This window comes from Lagenorhynchus albirostris, chromosome 15 (genome assembly GCF_949774975.1).
Source record: "Lagenorhynchus albirostris chromosome 15, mLagAlb1.1, whole genome shotgun sequence".
NCBI lineage: Eukaryota > Metazoa > Chordata > Mammalia > Artiodactyla > Delphinidae > Lagenorhynchus > Lagenorhynchus albirostris.
Genome location: NC_083109.1, coordinates 80,309,504 through 80,322,671, shown reverse-complemented (window position 1 = coordinate 80,322,671; position 13,168 = coordinate 80,309,504).

Sequence of the window (13,168 nt, the reverse complement as noted above, 5' to 3'; positions counted from 1 at the left end):
GAATCTAAGAGGAGCCTCCACATAAAATGACTCTCTTAAAAAGTCAACATTTCTGTGATTTTGTAGAAATTAATCAGGAACACATGTGTTCTATTTTTCATAAATCGCGAGGGATCAAAAGGGAAGGAAAAATCTCTTAGGGTAAAAGATGACATGAGATCCACCACCCGCTGAAAGACTCCACACCACTGCCTCGCAGCCTGGGGCTTTCCTTCCACCCGGCATCCCCCGTGCACCCCGGTGGATGTGGGCCCCAGGCTGGTGTGGGACACAGAGGGATCTCAGACGCAGCCCAGACGCTGAGGTGCTCCCAGGAGGGAGGGAGCGCCAGCCAGCGAGGGGCCAGGGCAGTCGCTGTGTGTGACGGGTGCTGGAAGAGGAAGCCTGGCACTGGGGGAACCCAGAGGAAGCCTCCAGCCCAGCTGATGGAGGGACCAGAAGAAGGGACACTTAGAGAACAGATGAGAGATGTGGGAACAGATGAGGACTGCCTTGAATGCACTGCTAAAGAATCTAGATTGTCCCCTGCATTTTTCCCCACTGCTGTCTGAGGACCGGGGTGTGATGGGAAGGGCCCTGGGCTTGGGGACAGAAGCTCCATTCAGCCTCCCTCTTACAGTGGGACCTATCCCAGACCTGGAACCTCAGTGTTCTCCTCTGTCAAATGGGTATAATAATGAGGTGTACCTCCCCCAGGGGAGCTGTGCAGAGCCGTGGACAGGCGGGTGCTCACTCAGGCCTCTGTCACCCTGGTCTCACCCTTGCTGGCCTCACCCTTGCTGGCCTCACCTGTCCTCTGTGGGGACCACGGTCAAGGGCAGAAGAGGTGAGGAAGCAGTTTCTCAGGCCTCCACTCCGCCGATGCCCTGTGTCCAAAGCCCAGTGGTTCCACAGCAAAGAAGAGGGGCCCAGGCCTCCCGGGGTCCCAACATCCCTGCGTCCATCCCGGGTGGAGCCCGACCAGGGGGCCTGCCCGAGACTCAGAGCCCCGTAGGCCCCTCGTCCTTCAGCCCCCAGATCAGGGGCTTCCTCCCTCCCCACCTCCCTCTCCACTCCGGGCCCCCCAACCCTGGGCTGAGCGGCACCCAGTCCGCCCCTGCTGTGGGCGCCGTGCCAGCCCTGTGGACGGGCGCTGAGATAATCCGGCTAGACAGGCTGCCACTTGGCACGCCCCGGGGCGCCCGGGGCCGCGGGGAGCCTCAAAAGGAAAATTAATGTCTCTTACCAGCAATTAGAGGACATTATTTCAGTAGAAATCTTGTTTTATATCCTCCCCATCCTTGTTTTTCAATCCCCAGCCTTTGATTTCTTTCTTCTTCGGGGATTCTCAGAATCCCACTTGAGAGCCTGGGCCGCACACCTGGGCCTAGGGAGCGCCAGGGCCTCCCCTGTGGAGACCCTGGGGTCTCCCAGCGTGGCTGGCGGCCCATCGGCAGCCGGGGCCGTGCTCCCAGGTGGGCAGTCGTGGGTGGGCCTCTGGCTGGCTGGCTTTTCTGCTGCCCGACGCGGGTGACTCTGGGGCCCAGGCCTGGCCAAGGTCATGGCGTCAGGGGGTGGCACGGTGCTGAGGGGGAATCCAGGATGGGAGGGGCCCAGAGGCCTTCTGGGTGAAGGCCAGCACCCTTCCTCTCTCCTTGGGGAGACCCCCTCACATCTGTACCCTTCATGTTTCCCCAGTGCCTCAGACAAGGTCCCAACTCTGCAGCCTGGAGCTCAAAGCCCTGCAGATTCCTGCCTGCCAGCTCCCCTGGTCTGGTCCGCCCTCCACCCCCATCCCCCTCTGCAGCTGCCCAGGATGCCTGGCTTGACCCAGAGTGGGGCCGAGCAGCTGTGGCCTGGGGTCCCTTGCACAGCCCGGGCCTGGAATCAACAGCCTTTTCTTTTTCTACCTGGCCAGCTCCGGCACCTTCTTCCAGGTTCAGCCCTGCCTCACCTCCTCCGAAATCCTAACTCGTAGTCCACCTCCCAGAATGTTTGGTGCCCCCGGCCCTTAGCACAGGCCTCTGCCCTGATCCTGTCAAACTATGCATGGGCCGGCTGCCCTAGGAGCTCCTTGAATCCAGGGAGCAGGTTTGCTTTGGCCCTAAGTCCCTAAATGGGCTTCAGCCAGCTTCTGCTGGAGTGGATGGGTTATGCTTAACCCATAGAATGCCCTGGAAGGGACACTGTGCTAGTTCCAGTCCCGGCCTTTAAGGAGACTGGCCGCTTCTGCTTCTTCCCTCTTAGAAAACCCCCTCTTGGAATCTAGCCGTCATGGTCAAGTGTGTGGAGAAGCCACATTCAGGTTAACAGCACCAGCTAAAGTCCCAGCCAACTTCCCACATCAGCTGCCTGTGACATGAATGAGCCCCTGGGTGGCTGCAGCCCAAACGAACATCACTTGCAGAAGAACCTCCAAGCTGAGCACAGTCAACTCACAGGATCATGAGATTTAGCAAGATTGTTTCTGTTTTTAAACGACCAAATTTTGGAGCACTCTGTTGCAGCAACAAGTAACTAAAATGTATAGTATACGCATTTACCAGATGTGTATGCATTTCTAAGTATTTAACTACTATTTTTCAAAAGATTAACCATTCTACACTACAGAACAGGAGTCCAAAAACTACAGAAAACAGCCAGCTGCCTGTTTTTGTGCCACCTGCAAGGAAGGAATGGTTTTTACTTTAAAAAAAAAATGTTATTTATTTAATTATTTTTGGCTGTGTTGGGTCTTCGTTGCTGTGCATGGGCTTTCTCTAGTCAAGGTGAGCAAGGGCTACTCTTCAATGCAGTGCGTGGGCTTCTCATTGCGGTGGCTTCTCTTTGTTGCGCTCTAGGTGTGTGGGCTCAGTAGTTGCAGCATGTGGGCCCAGTAGTCACGGGCTCTAGAACGCAGGCTCAGCAGTTGTGGTGCACGGGCTTAGTTGCTCCGTGGCATGTGGGATCTTCCCAGACTGGGGCTCGAACCCGTGTCCCCTGCATTGGCAGGTGGATTCTTAACCACTGTGCCACCAGGGAAGTCCTGGTTTTCACATTTATAAGTGGCTTGAAAATCAAAAGAAGGATGTGATTCGGTGACTGGTGCATGAAGATTATATGAAATTGAAATTTCAGTACATAAAGTGGGATTGGAGCACAGGTATGCGTCATTTGTGTACGTATGATCCTTGGTTGTTTTTGCACAATGGCCAACTTCTGTGGTCGTGGCAGAGACCAAACGGCTGCAGAGCCTAAAAGATCTACTGTCTGGTCCTTTCCAGGAAGCTTACCAATCCCTGCTGGAGGACATTAAATGAGCATCATCATTTTGAACTTCAAACACGGCATCAAAAGATTTGTATGTGTTTCTAAGCATTTATTTCCTTGGTCCACTAAGTATTAAAAAAAGAAAAATTGTGGACTTTTTGGCTTATTTATTTGTTTATTTGAAAGTCTGAAAGTTCGAAGAAGTATAAAAATGGTTAAAGAGAGTACAAAAATTTAACAAATTATGGGAGGAATGCTGAGAAAGCATTCGAGGAGAGGTCAAAATGAAACTTTCTGATGATGGGGAGCAATGGAGGATTTTGAAGAAAGGGATTAAAAATTGAAAAGAGGGCCCAGCTGGACAGGGTCACCCGCTAAGGTTTTGGAAGCATCCGGGCAGACTGCCTCCTCCTTCCCCTCCCCCACCTCCCCCCCACATCCTGCCCTGGCCAGTGCTTCAGGCCTCATGCCTCTCTCTGGGATGCGTCACAACAGCTGTCCCCCTCCTCGTCCCCTGCCTGTCTTCCTGCCCTCCACCGGCGCCCCTGCAGGCCTTTGAGTCAGCCATCAACCCCGCCCCTACCATAGCTCCCCCTACACAAAGCCTTCCCCCACCTGCAGGCCAGCATTCACCCGCTTCTCTGTGCTCATCCTTCTAAGATCCCACCTGCCGTATCACACCATTGAGACCCACTTATTATTGTCCTTCTGCTTCCTGGGCTGGAAGCACCTCCAGAGCAAATGGCTGGATCCCAGGGGAGGTATCAGAGCCCAGCTACTGAATAAAGGAGCTCTGCAGCCCTTACTGAGCGGTGAGGGTCAGAAGCCCCAAGGATGCTGAGTGGGCCGAACAGTGTAGATTTCCGTGATGCGGCACCCCCACCCCACGCCCAGCCTGTTGGGACCAGGGATGTGGAGAGATCAGGGCCTCCGACCGGTGGGCACCTTCAGGGTCACGCCTGAGCTGCCCCACCCTTGCCTGGCCTCTGGCAGGGCCTCGGGCCGGGCAGCAGTGGCTGACAGAGCAACCTCCCTTTCACAAGCCAGAAACTGACAGCCGGGTTCGGGAGAACAAGAAGCCCATTCAGGGCGCAGGGCCAGGCGGGCCTGCTTTCAGGTGCATGATCTCACCTTTTGGAAACGCAGAGGGCCCGCCAGGGGACCTCCTAAAGCCTTTGATGACCCATGTGCGGGACACAAATCACAGGCCCCCGGGCCTCCAGGGCCTGGCCGACACTTCGCTCCATGGACTCACATTCCAGTCCAGAAAGGGGCGCGGATGGGTGGGGCCGCGGGCTGCACAGGCAGGCAGCAGGGTGTCAACCCTGACGGCAAGCCCCGGCCTGACTGGGGCCCAGGCCCTGAAGAGCGCCCAGAGCAGAGGTGACCCAGGCCCCTAGGCCCTACTCCCTGGGACCCGGCAGCACGTTCGTTCGCTCTGGTTGGTCGACTTTGACCAAGCTAACTGGTGACACCAGGCAGACACACACCACCCCAAACCGGTGGCCATAACACACTGGGCCCAGCTGAGGGCTGGAGCTAGAGGGACTTTGGGTCTGGGCTTTGTCCCCTGATGGCCACCAGCTCTCTGCAGGGGAGGGACCAGCCAGGGGGAGCAGCTGGCTCCCTCCTGGGTGGAGAATTCCCTGGCCGGCAGCTCATGGGAGGCCCGACTTTTCTGTGAGCTCATAGGGCATGGCCCGGGAGCCAAAAGTGACCCAGAAGCAATGGAACTCAGATGGCCACGGAAGCCACTGCCCTCTGTCCCCCGGCACAGTTACTTGGCTCCATCTGCAAAGACGGGACAGTGGCCTCTGGCTTCTCCGAGTGCCCGCGGGACAGGATACCAGGACAGGGCACGCACACCTCTCTCTGTGCCCAGCCTCGTGTCCAGCAGTGGCTTCTGTCACGCCTTCTGTGGATGGCAGTACTGGCCTGCCATCCATTCCCTGGAGGGAAGGCCGGGCCACATTGCCCATGTGGGACCCCAAGCCCTGGAGGGCAGCTCCCAGTGCCCTCAGGATAAACCTGCAGCTCTGGCTGGAGGCCCAAGGCCCTGCCCTCTGACCCTGAGGGCGTCTCTCAGTCTCAGGGCCTGCCTCCTGATTACCCGTGAGCTCGGCCATCTGCTGGTCCCCCTGAAGCTCCTCCTGTTCTGCCAATCTGCTTCTCCCTCTGGCCCTGGCAGCAAGGGGTCCCTCCTCCAGGCCCCCCAGGACTCTGCGCAGCCCATACGTGGGCGGTTTATGGAGGCACCCACCGCTCTCTGGACACAGCTGCTCTGGAACAGAGACCAGGGGCGAGCTGGCCCTGACTCCCAGCCCCCAGCATGGACCTGGCCGAAGGAGGTGCCCACCGGTGGTTTGCAAAGTGACTGATGCATTCAGGAAGTCTCTGGTCAGCAAAAGGCAGTCTGGCCACACCCTTAAGAGTAGAAAGATGGCGGGCTTGGAGGGCAGGAGGCCCTGGGCATCCTTGGCCATTGGACGGGGGTCTTAGCTTCTCTGAGCCTCAGCTCCCTCATCGGCAGGATGAGAATACTATATGCACCATCTTTTTCATTTTAGCCATTCTGGGAGATGTGTACCTTACCGACGTTTTCATTTGCATTTTCCTTATGAGGAATGACGTCGAGCACCTTGTCTTTCTTTGCCATCTGGATTTTTTTTGGTCACCTACCTGGGTTTTTGTAGATTTGGTGGTGTTGTTCCGTGATTGAACTGTAGGATTTTTAAAGTGTATTTAGGAGATGAGGTCTTTGTCAAGATCTATTTTCAGTTATCACAGGGCTAAAGAGAGGTTTCCGAGAGCTCAACCACATGAAGCCCCAGGCACAGGGCCTGGCACCCAGGTGTTCAAAAACTGTCGGTTTCTCTCCAGCCTCAGGCACTGCCCATCACCTGCCTCTCAGAGTCCACCGCTTTGCTTCATCCCCGGGCCGTCTAAAATGACCCCTCGTCCTAGACCTTCACCATTTCCCTGGTGTCTGCCTCGGGGTCCATGACCTGCCCCACCCCTGAGCACTCTTTGAGCACCCGTGTTCTCTGTGCCCACCCCCAGGAAACAGCCCAGAGCCAGGGACTAGACCCCTAGGGCAGGCAACGGGGAGAACACTGGGCCCCGAGTCCTCAGCCTCCGCCTCTGGGGGTTATTCTGCCACTTCCTGCCTGCATGCCCAAAGGCAAGTCGCTTTTCCTCTCTGGGCCTCAGCCTTCTCATCTGTAAAATGGGCTCTCCTGCCTGCCTGGCCCACCTCCCAGATGGTGGCAGGCCTGAACCTCAGAGCGGGGGGTCCAAGTGTTATGGAGACTGTCAAGGGCTAAGTACCAGGTGGCTCAGGCCGACCAACCCCCAGCACTCGGTGACGGGGAGCTCACCCCCTCACTGGTAGGTTGCATAGAGACAGGCTCCATCCAGGAGGGCCTTTCTGTATGGTGGCCCAGGGAGTGTCCACGGTCCCTGGTCAGGTCTCCTCTAGGCCAGCTTGATCTATGGTCCCGTCTCCAAGTCTCCCAAACTGGACAGCAGGTTTCTGGGGCCCCCACTTCCCTTTCCATTTTATTTGGAGTTGCTCAAGCTGGCCCAGGCCTCCTGCTTCTACAGTAGACTCCTATCTCTCGCAAGCACTTTAAGCTTGGAGGTGGGGCAGGAAGGAGAAAAAACAGTAATTACAGAGCTGATGGGGGCATTTCCAGGAAGGGGCATTCCACTCAACGGAGGCCCATGTGGAAAGAGGGAGGCTGGACTGGGACGGCCAACCTAGCAGCCTGAGCCTTGTGGCCCTATCCTTGGCCCTTCCATCCCCCACCGTGGTGGCCAGGAAGCTTGCTCCGCAGTGGAGGTGTTTGGAGGCCTAGGACCATGTCCTTGGCTAATCCAACACCCTGATGGGCCCACTGTGGGAGGAAGGGAAAGGTGGGAGCTTTCGAGCTGGAAGTGGCTAGAGCTATAATGTAACCCCCTTTGCGGACCGGAAAACAAGGGGTCTCAGAGCAGATCACAAACAGATGGCGGCAGGCATTTCCTCCCACCCCCATCATTGTCCTGGGAGAGCCCGGATTCCCAAGTGGGTGGTAGGGTTAGGCTATGCAGGGGACCCCTAGAGGCCTACAAGAAGAGGAAAACTTCTCCCACCAAACTTGGAGGAAGGTGTGAGGCGGGGTCGACAGATGAGGTCCCTCCACGGCTGCTTCCCCCTCCACTCACGGCCCCAGGGCTCAGGTAACCTCAGCCCTCTCTCCTGGATGCGGGAACCAGGATGAAGTTCCCTTTTGTCTGAACATCCAGCTCCTCCCCTGTTGTCAGCCTTCTGGTGCCCCAGGGATGCAGGACCGTGGCAGTATGAGGATGGCTTTGTGGACCAACCAGCTCCGGGTACACGTGGACCAGCAGGGGCCCACCTGCTCAGAGCAAGGACGTCCCCGGTGCCTGAGAGCAATGAGGAGCTCACGGTTGCCAGGGGCTGGGGTCCCTTCCTTGCCTCACCTCTGACCCTTGCGCTGAGCCATCGATGAGGACATTGAGGCACCAGCGCTGGGCGGCTCACGCAGGCCCCACAGCTAGCGAGTGAGTAGTGGAGCCAGGACGAGAACCCAGGGCAACCGCAACTCCTGTGCTGGAGTCACTGTGACACACCCCTTGAGCCAAGGGTCTCAGCCCAACTACCAAGGGTAACTCTTACCCGCAGCCTTGCAAGTCAGCTATGCTGTGTCTTAGCCTGTGGTGGCAAGTAGGGGATGAGGACCTAGACTGCCTGGGTTCAAATCCCAGCTCTGCCACTTACTGTGCAGCCTAGGGCCGGTGTCTTACCCTCTCTGGTGTCAGTTTCCCCATCTGTGAAAGGGGATGGTAGTAGGCTCTACTTCCCATGGTTGTTGAGTTCTACGTGTGAATGCATGTGAAGCACAGCGCCTGGTACACAGAGGGTGCTCTTAAGCGCTGCTGCCGCCTTTTACAGGAATCTGGAGGTAAACGAGCTTGCCTTGTCTTCCAGCCAGAAATTGAACTGAGGCAGCCAGGACTCACATGCCAACTTGTCTGCCCTCAAATTGCACTTTAACCTTGCACCCATGGCCGCTTCGAAGATGCAGGCCCGGAAAGGCCTTGGGGAAGCCGGAGCCGGGCGAGGCTTCTCATCCGTCAATAGATGGCGCTGTGCGGCCATAAGGGCCACCCTCGCGGCCAGAGTGAGAGCTCACACACCAGGCCTTGCAGACTGAGGCCACCACCCAGGGCCAGGCCCTACACCAGGTGCTGCTTTCAGAGGGATGTACCACTCGCCCTGTTTCTCTGATGAGAAATACGAGGGCCCAGAGTGGTTAAGCCATTGGCCTGAGGTCACACAGCCATAAGGCGCTGTGGCTCTCCAACCCCAGATGCTCCAATCGAGATCTTCAGCCCTGTCCTCCTGTCACCCACTCCACCCTCCAAGGGGCCTCTGGAGCTTGATGGGAACCAGGCACCCCCTCTCCACCCCCACCAAGACTGGACAATTCCAGTGAAGCTGAAGCCGCCAGCTCTGAAGTCGGAGCTAAGCCCCCGGTCAGGGCGGCTCCAGGCCGGCCTGTCCCTCCCGGCCCCATCGCCAGGCCCACGCCATGGGCTTCCCCAGCCCAGTCCAGCATCCTCGTGGTACCGAGAAGTCTGGGGCCCAGAGACAGAGGGACCTGCTCAGCAAGACGCAGCCCATCTCCTGGATGCCCTCTTCCTGGTCACTAAGGAGCCCCAGGTCCCCCACGATCTGCTACAGGCCCCAAATCACATCTCACAGTCCCCCGTCATCACCCAAGAGGCTGCATGCTAACATGCCCCCAGCTCTGTCCAGTGGGACACACACGCATTAGAACCCATCACCCCAATAACAGGTCTTGGACAGGAATGTGATCCTGACCATGTTCAGGGGTGTGAACGGAAAGACGGAAGGAATGTGGTAGGTCTGGAGCTGGGAAGGGGGAGCTCCCTCTGGGCCTCGGCTTCCTCATCTGTTCACCGAGAGTTCTGGCTCAGCCTGCCCTGGGCTCTGTGATTCTGGTTGGACCACAGTGAAGCCACGTGGGTATGGGGAGAGGGATACCCCACTGTGCACCAGGCAACGAGCTAGGTGCTTTATGCACCCCTATCTTTCTGCTCTGAGGAGCAATTCAGGTTCTAAAAGCCAGCCAGCCCCATCCCTGCTGCGTGTTCATCATCTCCGGTTTGCATACCTCCAGTCACGGGTAGTTCACTCCCTACTGAGGAGCCTGTCCCCAGGATGGCTCAGAAAGCCAGAGAGGTCCAAAGGCTGGGTCCCTGTACTCCAGACGCCTGCCCGGCTCTGCCTTGTGGGACACCTGAGCCAGCTCCACGCTCTGCCCCAGGACAGGGATTTGAAAATAGGTTTTACCAGACTTCCCTGGTGGTGCAGTGGTTAAGAATCTGCCTGCCAATGCAGGGGACACGGGTTTGAGCCCTGGTCCGGGAAGATCCCACATTGCCGCCAAGCAACTAAGCCCTTGCGCCACAACTACTAAGCCTGCACTCTAGAGCCCGCGAGCCACAACTATTGAGCCCGCGTGCCACAACTACTGAAGCCATCGCACCTAGAGCCCGTGCTCGGCAACAAGAGAAGCCACCGCAATGAGAAGCCCACACACCGCAACGAAGAGTAGCCCCCTGCTCGCCGCAACTAGAGAAAGCCCGTGCACAGCAACGAAGACCAAACACAGCCCAAAATAAATAAATACATAAATTTTAAAGAAAATAGGTTTTCCCCACCCTGCATGCGCAGACTCACAGGACACTCCTCAACCTCCCTCATCCCTGATCCTGGCCTCCCCGCCTTCAGCTTCCCTTCACCTTTGTCAAGTGAGACTTGAGGGCTGGATGTGTGAGACAGACAGGAAGAGGTGAATAGACACAGATACCTGGGGGTCCCGGGAGGCCCAGATGAACCCTCAGCCAGACTGAAAGCTTGGCCCAGCCCAGGGCTCAGCTCACAGACGGAATGGAGTAGTTTTCCTACCAAACAGACTCTATGGCTACTGGGGCGTCCCCTCGGAACCTCACCGCTTGCCTTCCCCACCCCCAGGCCTGAAATTCCACCGGGATGTTTCATTACTGCTCTGAGGTCTAGCGTCCCCGTTCCTGGCTGAGGACGCCATTGGCTCCCCCCAGCCCCCCACCCCTGCCACTTCCTGGCTGTGAAGAGGTGCAGAGTCACCCCCAGGGTTGCCACGGAGACAGAGCGATGGTAGAGCCGCATCAGGCAGGGTCTCTCCAGCAGCCACGAGGTCCTGGTGGGGCCCCACCCGCCCGCGGTTAGCAGAGCTTCCCGGGGAGATTCCCCGCCCAGCCGGCTCTGAGCCCCGGGGTCCACCCTGGAAAGACCTTCAAAGGACTTGGCCATTCTTGAGTGAGCGCCAGGAGGGAATCTGCTCTCAGAATCAATTTCGCCAGCCACACGGGTGGAAGGAATTTGCCATTTCTCTTAACAGTGACCCCTCGTGATTTATACGGGGGCCACCGTCCGAAGGCCCCAGTTAACGGATCACAGTGGAAAATGAAAGGCCCAGACCCAGGCGTCTCACTGGGCTAATTACCCTCAATAAGCCCCAGCTGGCTGGGGGAGCTGGCGGGACCAGGGCAGGGCAGGATCCCTGCACGCAACTCCCTGGGGACACGGAGACCTGCCATGGCCACGCCTGGGCTTCCTGCCCATCACCGTCCAGGGCGCACTGGGGCCACCAAGCATTCCGGGAGAGCCAACCCGGCCAGCTTACGAGACAGGTCACCTCTGGGGATGGCCACGGCCTCAGGGTTTGCTGCTGCCGAGGAGCTGGAAATCCCTGGGACCCAGAGAAGCACAGGGTCCCATTCTGCCTATGCGGAGACTAAGGCCCAGACAGATAGGCAGGTCCCAGGGAGCCTCGGGCGTGGCTTTGGCCTGGCTGCAGGCCCAGACCTCAGTGCTGGCCACGGAAGCCGCCTCCAGAGGCCTCATGCACCTCAAGATCAGCTTTCTGGGCCGCCTGGAGTTGGTTAAATGTTTCCCAAGAGTCTGTTTTGTGCCAGGTCCAGTGAGGGTTGCTAGGGGTAGAGTGATGGGCAAAATCCAACCTGATCCCAGGCTTGCAGCTCTTTGGGGAAGGCCAACATCATGTACATCTCCCCAGCAAAAGTACTTGGTGTCATGAAAGTACACAGAAGGGGATTTGACCTATTCCAGGCACCAGGGACAGGGCATGTGACGTGGAGCTGAGAGCAGAAAGCTGAGTAGGGGTAATTGGGCACTTATCCAATGAGAGAGTATCCTAGGCAACAGGAGCGGCATATGCAAAGGCCCTGTGGCAGGAGGGAATGTAGGGCACTCAAGGAACTGAATGAGGCTGTGCAGGGAAGCACCATAAAGATGATGGTGGTAAAGGGGCAGGTGGGCAGGTGGGGGAGGCCACAAGTAGTTCTTGTACCTTTAAAAAGGTGATTCCAGATATGATGACTCAGGAGGGAGGAGTCAATATCTCTCTGGCTTTCAGGAGCCTCAGCCCCCACCCCTGGAAGGGGCAGCTCTGTGGACCACCCCAGCTGCCTGGACCAGAGAAGGACCCAGAGGAACCCATCTAGGGGTCGTGGAGTGCCAACCCAGGCGTCCCTCGGGAACTAGACATAGAGTCATGGAGACTGAAGGAAGCTGGTGGTAGGCCCAGGTCAGGGGCAGCCAAGACCACCAATGAGCCCCAGCTGGAGGGGGAGGGGTCCCGAGCAAGCAACGCTGTGAAAAACGCCAAGAGAAGCAGAGGCCATGGCCCTGGAGCCACCAGTAGCCTCACGACTGGTCCCCCACTCCCCTCCCGACTTCTTTGCCCTAGGCCACTGGTGCCTCCTGTCCCTGTGGGTCCCCCACCCAGAGCCCAGGTGGGTGTGATAGGCGCTACTGATTGCGTCTGGGCCCTGGAACAGAGTGGGTGTAAGTGGACAGCTGTCTGAAGGGCGGAGGAATGAATGAGCAAAGGAAGGGCTCCCAGTCTCCCCTCCTGAGCTGCATGGAGCCCCTCCGGCCTTCCCCACTGGCCACCCCGTGTCCTCGTGGAGCCAGGCCGATGCAGGGCCAGCAGGCCTGGTGTCACGGAGTAGGGCAGCCCGGAGCTGCCGGACGGGAGAGCAGGTAGCCACGGCTCCCACTCCCTCCAAAAGCTTGACTCTGGCCTGGTTCCTGGGGACACAAACAGGTCTGACGAGTTCCTCCGCGGCTGAGTCCTTGACTTCCAGGAAAGCTAAACTCTTCGAGAGCAGAGAGAGCGAGGCCTGGGAGGAGGGAGGGATCTTTTGGAATATTCCTCTGCCTCTGCCTCTGCCTCGGCCCTGCTCTGCGGATCTCGCCCCTTGTGTCCTGAGCCTGGGAGCCCCAGGCTGATGGGGACGCCTCTCTCCCCACCTCCCCCAGAGGGAACATGGAGTGCAGGAGGGCAAGGGACAAGGAAAGGGACCTCCTCACTGTGACCCCAGATTCAGTCCCCGCCCCCATGTCCCAGTGCAGGGTGTAGCAGTGTGGGGTAGAGCTTATGGGCACAGGCTCAGAGCCATGCTGCCTGGGTTCCACTCCCAGCTCTGCCATTGACCTCATCACCTACCTCGTTTCTGTCTTCTGTTTTGGTTATCTTTCCCTTACTGATGTATAGGATTTTTTTTTTAAACCCTTGCTTCCATGGACCTTACATCCTTCTTTTTTTTTTAAATTTATTTACTATTTATTTTTGCTTCGTTGCTGCACGCAGGCTTTCTCTAGTTGTGGCGAGCCTGGGCTACTCTTCGTTGTGGTGCACAGGCTTCTCATTGCGGTGGCTTCTCTTGTTGCGGACCACGGGCTCTAGGCGTGCGGGCTTCAGTACTTGTGGCTCACGGGCTCAGTAGTTGTGGCTTGCGGGCTCTAGAGCGCAGGCTTAGTAGTTGAGGCGGACAGGCTTGG